General features: G+C 36.3%; 1 protein-coding gene across 1 annotated transcript in view; it reads right to left on the reverse strand.

The window, feature by feature from the left end:
• The window catches only part of ENTPD1 (ectonucleoside triphosphate diphosphohydrolase 1), a 184,135-nt gene that overhangs the window by 174,412 nt on the left and 1,913 nt on the right, over positions 1 to 7,810 (reverse strand). The window contains exon 2 of the mRNA XM_023546897.2: positions 465 to 589. The gene's annotated coding sequence lies outside the window, so the exon portion shown is untranslated. The remainder of the gene's footprint in view (positions 1 to 464; positions 590 to 7,810) is intronic.

The following is a 7,810-nucleotide window of genomic DNA, read 5'->3' on the forward strand; positions in this document are numbered from 1 at the left end:
ATAGTTGATTGTTTCAATGATCACCTTCCTCATGGGTGTTACTATTTATTTTATAGGCCTGTCTATTATTTGGCTAAAAAGTGATCTCTGGGAGTGGCTTCAGTTCCACGTTAGAATGGTGTCTTTTTGTTCTATAGACTGGATATGTCCTTATATTTATTTTCTGGAACTTTAAACAAAAAAATTTTTTTCTAAATCAGCAATTTTATTTTTCCTTTTCAAGAGTTCTCTCTTAATCTCTGTTCCTTTGCCAAGGCATTCTGCTCATTTCATTAATGCCTTCTCAAATATCTCTGAGGAGACTATATAGTATATCAATTTCTACAAAGAATTTTATTTTTTTGGCCTGAGGGAAAATATCTAACTTCAGGTTATTTTGAGCGCAAATGCAAAATATTCTTATACGGTATTTCAAATAGTCTCCTTATTTTCAGTCAACTTCACCCTTCTACCCTCTGTCTTACCAGGAATTGTAAGCCCGAAATCCCTCTGGTTTTCTTCTGGATAAGTCAGCTGCCTCCTTCGCTTTGGATCCCATCCATGCATTTCCTAGGTTGCCGCTTGTTCAGTCAATGCTCTTCCTAAGTTTCTTCAAAAATGAATTGAAAATTTTCATCAGTTGATGGTCAACCCACCAGCTCCCCAAGCCAAGTTCTTTTTGGTTTTGTGGATTTAAGCATTTTAGTATTTTAATGTCATTTTAATAAACTTTTAGAAGGAAAAGAGTCAAATGTACATCTTCCACCATCTTTAATTATAATTCCTAGATGATTTCTTTTTAATATATGCACTATTCTCTTGTATCTCTCTAGTGATGCAATTATATTTGTTCCGAACTCTTGTTCTATTAACTCGTTTCATCAAGTGTTAACTCTTCTTGAATTTTACATACCTCTCTCACTTGCTGGGTTGTTTTGTTTTTCCACATGTGTGTGATTCTTGATTGTATATTCACATTTGTCACTGAGATTCCCTGTTAGGCTGTGCATGTGTTAAATCTGTTTACTGCATCCTGACTCCAGGATTTGTGGGAGGAGGGGGCAGTGGGATATGTAGCTTGATAAGGTGTGTTAGTACCTGTCTTCTAGATTTGGGGACTCCCTCTTCCGCCCGGATGTCACCAGCCATCCAGAGCACTGTCCTCAATTTTTGGAGAAATGCCCACATGGACTACCCCACCCCCAACTTTGGAACAGATGCTCTGCTTCCCACTACATGCACAAGGTTGAGGGGCTCTCCCTACACTAATACTTCCATCAGTAACTTATACAGTTGTCCCAATGCCCTAGGGTGATCCCCATGTCTTTTTTCTATATGCTTGGAGCACCCCAAGAGCCACTGTGGGAGTGTAAGGCCTCTGTTACACAACATTTGTATATCTTTTAATCCAACCTCAACTGCCTCCTTTCAAAATTTTTTATAATGCTCAATCCTCTGAGAGAACCCACTTTTTCAACATCAAGGTATATGCATCCATACAAATGAGTGTGCATATTCATCTTTTCCCTGTAATTTTTAGAGATAGGAAAGGGGGGAGGAGTGAGTAGAAGACAGAACTTGTTTTCAGTCTGCCATCTTGATTCAATCTCCTGGCTAAATTTCCAAGCACATCTTGAACTCTTTTAACCCCAATCATAGACAGCTGCTGGTATCATATGATCTAATTTGGAACTCTCCTGCTTTTAAGATGATGTCACCTTAAACCATCTCAATTTAAGACTTGGTCCCCATGTTAAAACTGGCATCTGCGTGACATATGTGAATAAATTTCATTCTCCTTCCTCCTCAAAAATATCTTTCAGCTTTTAATATTCAATCTCAAAAGAACTGAGGATTCCATATTACAATGATTCCTACAAACATATAACAGCAGCAATACAAATCATCTTCTTGTTTAACTATAACAAACCACAGAAAGTAAAAATTTTAAATATTCTAAAAAAAATTGTAAAGTGATAAAATTCAAAAATAAGAAAAAGTGCTCAGAAAAATCTTGAAACATTACTGGCTTATCACTCAATCCTGAAATGTTTTCAATCAACCCACCCTTTTGCCAAGGCTAATAAAGAATAACTTATTACTGAGTTACCACTGATTTATAGTTCCAGTTTCAATTCTAAATCTTGAAATCTAAAATAGTCTTTTATTAGCTGTACAATAGAAATTTTATACAAAGAAATGCAATCCTGAAATAATGTAAACTATAACTATTCATAAGCATTAAATCTAAAGAGTGCAAAGAAACAATTTTTGATTCATTTAAAAATAACTAATGCACATCTACTATGTTCTAGGCATAGTCCTAGGAAGAGGACACATTGTTTAGATACAAATTACTCGCTACTAAATGAATATTTTTACCGGAAGGTAAATGTTTAAAGCAAAATTTTAAAGGGAAATGACCAAGAGATTTTATCATACAATGCCTTAAAAAAAAAAAATCCCAGAGTTGAGCTTTAGGAATGAAATGAATGTGGAGGGCAAGGGGAATAAACAGGAGAAAAAGATAACGTTAGAGGAAAAGGACTATGAGGGAAAGTGCAAGGATACCACAAGTGAACAACAACAGTATGAGAGCTTGGAGGGTGAAAACGTTTTTTCTCCCCAACAATTTATTTTGAAGAATTTCAAATACAAGCAGTCTTTGCTTTGCACAGTTCTCATATGCATGACTTTCAGTTACCATAGTTTAGTTAACTAACACTACTTATAAACCCCACTGCCGTCAAGTTGATTCCAACTCATAGCGACCCTATAGGACAGAGTAGAACTGCCCCATAGAGTTTCCAAGGAGCGCCTGGTGGATTCGAAATGCTGTCCTTTTGATTAGCAGCTGTAGCACTTAACCGCTATGCCACCAGGGTTTCCTAACTAAAACTAGTCCCCCAAAAACATGAGTCAAATTTCAGCTATGACAGCGTATTAACTGTAATTGCACAAAATACAAACTTTGGTTCTAACTCTCCAGACCACAAATCGCTATGTAAATAACTGTTGTGTATCGTTATCAATGACCAATCCTGGCACTTTTTTTTGATGTTTGTCAGTGATTGGTCACTAAACATTTGTTATTTAGTTCACCCAAAGACAGCAAAGCACGTAGTTATACTCTCTCCATGTCTCCCAGCAATAAAGAGATACTGCAGGCAAAATAATTTAACTTTTAAAATACTACTACTGTTGGAAAACTATAAATATATTCTTGCTCCCCTTTTTCCTCTGAACTTCTTTAAATCACATAAAATTACATACATAATAATATATAACAATGTATCACTGTGTTTGCAACATCAACAGATTTAACGTGTTTAACAAGAATATCACCAAAAGAAGGAAAAGAGAGCTGTATAGAAGTAATATTTCTGTATCTCACTAGAAATGAGTTAGTATAAATCTGAAGCTGATTCTGAAAAAGTAAAAATGTATATGGTAATCCCTAGAGCTATATAGTGAAAAAATCCTTAAATTAAAGTCTACATTAGAACATATTCACTTAATGCAAAAAAAAAAAAAAAGCCATAAAGGAGGAATACCAAACCAAACCCACTGCTGTCAAGTTGATTCTGACTCATAGTGACCCTGTAGGACAGAATAGAACTGCCCCATGGGGTTTCCAAGGAGTGGCTCGTAGATTTGAACTGCTGCCCTTTTGGTTAGCAGCTGAACGCTTAACTACTGTGTCACCAGGGCTCCAAAGGAGGAATAAAACCCAAACCAAGTCTGTTGCCATCAAGTCAATTCCAACTCATAGCAACCCTACAGGACAGAGTAGAACTGCCCTATAGGGTTTCCAAGGAGCAGCTGGTGGATTTGAACTGCCGATTTTTGGTTAGCAACCAAGCTCTTAAGCACTGCACCACCAAGGCCCCAAAGGAAGAACAGAGGAACAAAAAAAGACATGAGACATAAAGAAAACAAAAAGTAAAATGGCAGATGCAAATTCAACTATATCCATAATAATATTAAATGTGAATGGCTTAAACAATCCAATCAAAAGGCAGAGTTTTCAGACTGAATGAAAAATCAAGATCCAATTATATGCTGTCTACAGAAGACAGACTTTATATTCAATTATAGAAATAGATTGAAAGTCAAGGATAGAAAAAGATACATTGTGCAAACAGCAAACACAAGAAAGTGAATGGCTATACTAATATGGGACAAAATAGACTTCAAAACAAAATGTTACTAGAAATAAAGAGTTTAAAGAGTGATATTTTATAATGATAAAAGTGTCAATCTATCAGAAGATATAACAATTATAATTATAAATGCATAGAATAACAGAACACCAAAATGTGTAAAGCAAATTTAGAAAATTAAGGGAGAAATAAGCAATTCAACAATTACAGTTGGAGACTTCAATACTCATTTTCAATAACCACGCAGAATACTGACAAGAAAACAGAATGCTTGAACATAAGCCAAGCAGATCTACCAGACATGTATACAACACTCTACACAACAAGAGGAGAATACACACAAGGGCACATGGAACATTCTTCAGGATACACCATGTACTATGCCATAAAACAAGCTTCAATCAATTTAAAAGGATAGAAATAATACCAAGTATGTTCTACGATCACATGGAATAAAATCAGAAATGAGTAACAAAGAAATTTGGAAACTCATAAATATGTGAGAATTAACAATACACTCCCACATGACCAACACATCAAAGGAGAAATCACACGGAAAATAAGAATTCATGACAATGAAGATACAAAATACCAAAAATTATGGTATATAGCCATAGCAGGGCTCAGAGGGAAAGTTACAGCTGTAAATGACTATGTTAAAAAAGAACCACTATTATTAAAAAAAAAAACAACTCAAGAAAAGGTTTATACACAGAAAAAAACATGTTTGATGGCTGTGAGGGAGGAGGAAAGGGGGAGTGAAATCACTAACTAAATAACAAACAGCTGTTAACCTTGGTGAAGGGAAAGACAATACACAATATTGGGGAAGTCAGCACAACCTGACCAAGGCAAAGTCACGGAAGCTTCTTAGACACATCTAAACACCTTGAGGGACCAAGATACTGGGGCTAGGCTGAGGGCTGGGACCATAGTATCAGGGTACACCTAGCTCAATTGGCATAACATAGTTCATAAAGAAAATGTTTTACATTCTACTTTGCTAAATAGGTTCTGGTGTCTTAAAGGTTCATGAGCAGCCATCTAAGATACATCTGTTGGTCTCATTCTGTCTGGAGCAAGAATGAAAAAAAACAAAAGACACAAGGAAAATATTTGTCCAAAGGACTAATGAACCACATGAACCACAGCCTCCCCCAACCTGGGCCCAGGAGAACTAGATGGTGCCCGGGCTACCATCACCAACTGCTCTGACAGGGATCACAACAGAGGGTCCCAGACAGAGCAGGAGAAAAATGTAGAAAAAAATCAAATTCAGAAAAAAAGACCAGGCTTACTGGTCTGACAGAGACTAGAGAAACCCCAGGGGTACAGCCCCCGGACACACTGCTAACTCAGAAGTGAAGCCACTTCCGAAAGTTCACTTTTCAGCCAAAGATGAACCCAGTGCCATTGAGTGGATTCCAACTTGTAGTGACCCTATAGGAACGAGTAGAGACAGACCTATAAAACAAACGATAACACACTAGAGGAACATACTTATTAGTTCAGTAAAGTATAAGAGACCAAATGAGCAATGCCTGCCGAAAGGTAAAGACAGGAAGGCAGAAAGGGACAGGAAAACTGGATGAATGGACTCAAGGAACCCAGGGTAGAAATGGAAGAGTGCAGGGATTGCAACCAATGTCACAAAACAATTTGCATATAAATTTTTTAATGGAAACTAATTTGCACTGTAAACTTTCACCTAAGGCACAGTAAAATTAAACAAAAGAAAAAGAAAAATCTCAAATCAATAAACTAGCTTCCCACCTTAAGACACTGGAAAAAGAAGAGCAAATGAAATATAAAGCAAGCAGACGAAAGGAAAACTCATGATTAGAGTGGAAATAATGAAATAGAGAATTAAAAAAAAAATTAGAGAAGATCAATGAAACCGAAAGCTGGTTATTTGAAAATATCTCCCAAAATAGAAAACTTGAGCTAGATTGACAAAAAAAGAGAGAAGACTCAAATTACTAAAATCAGAAATGAAAGAGCAGACATTATTACTGCCCTTACAGAAATAAAATGAATTATAAGAAAATCCTATGAATAACTGTATCCAATAAACTAGATAACTTGAATGAAATGAAGAAATTCCTAAAAAGACACAAACCACTGAAAATGACTCAAGAAGAAACAATCAATCTGAACAGATTCTAACAAGTACACAGAATGAATTCTTAATAACAAACATGGTACCCACAAAGAAAAGGCCAAGCTCAGATGGCTTAATTGCTGAATTCTATGAGTCAGAATCGACTCGACAGCACCGGGTGGGTATCAAACATTTAAAGAATAATTAATATCAATTCTTCATAAACTCTTCCAAAAATGGAAGATGAGGGAATAATTTCAAACTTATTTTATGAGGCCAATACTTGATGCTAAAACCTGGAAAGGTAGCTGCAATACTGGGCTCAAACACAGCAACCATTGTGAGGATGGTATAGGACCAGGCAATGTTTCTTTGTCTTATACATAGGGTCACTGTCATGGATTGAATTGTGTTCCCCAAAATATGTGTATCAATTTGGCTGGGCTACAAGTCCCAGTATTGAGTGACTGTCCACCATGTTGTCACCTGATGTGATTTTCCTTTGTGTTGTAAATTCTATCACTATGATGTTCATGAGATGCATTAGCAGCAGTTATGTTGATGAGATCAACAAGATTAGATTGTGTTTTAAGCCAATCTCTTTTGAGACATAAAAGAGAGAATAGAGCAGGGAGATAGAGGGACCTCATACCACTAAGAAAGCAGAGCTAGGAGCAGAGTGCCTCCTTCAGACCTGGAGTTCCTGCACCAAGAAGCTCCTAGTCAAGGGAAGATTAATGAGAAGGACCTTCCTCCAAAGCTGATGGAGAGAGAAAGCCTTCCTCTGGAGCTGATGCCCTGAATTCAGATTTCTAGCCTACCAGATTGTGAGAAAATAGATTTCTCTTTGTTAAAACCATCCACTTGTGGTATTTCTTTTATAGCAGCACGAGATAACTAAAACAGTTGCTATGAGTCAGAACCAACTCAATGGCACCTAACAATAACAACACAACAGAACCAGAGGAAGACATCATGAGAAAAGAAACCTACAGATCAATACCTCTTATGAATATAGACGCAAAAATCCTCACCAAAATACTAGCAGGCTCAGCAACATACAAAAAGAACTATGCATCATGACAAAGTAAGATTTATTCCAGTTATACAAGGCTGGTTTAATATCTGAAAATTAGTGTAATATACATATCAATAAAATAAAAAACAAAAATCATATGATCATCTCAATACATACATAAAAAGCATTTGACAAAATCAACACCCCTTCATGATTAAAAAAAAAAAAACCTGAATGAACTGGGAATAGAAGGGAACTTCCTCAACCTGATAAAGGGCATCTATTCAACACACATAGACACACACGCACACACGAACACACAAACAGAAAGACTGGATGTTTCCCCCTAAGATTCTGGAACAAGACAAGGGTGTCCACTCTTAAATTCAACATTGCACAAGGAGTTCTAGTCAGGACATTTAGGCAAGAAAAATAAATAAATAAACACCCAGGCTGGAAAGTAAGAAGCAAAACTATCTCTCTTAACAGATGACATGATCTTGTATAAAGAAAATCCTAAGAAATTCACTAAAAACTACTATAATTAAT

Source organism: Loxodonta africana, chromosome 16, assembly GCF_030014295.1.
Source record: "Loxodonta africana isolate mLoxAfr1 chromosome 16, mLoxAfr1.hap2, whole genome shotgun sequence".
In the NCBI taxonomy this organism is placed as follows: domain Eukaryota; kingdom Metazoa; phylum Chordata; class Mammalia; order Proboscidea; family Elephantidae; genus Loxodonta; species Loxodonta africana.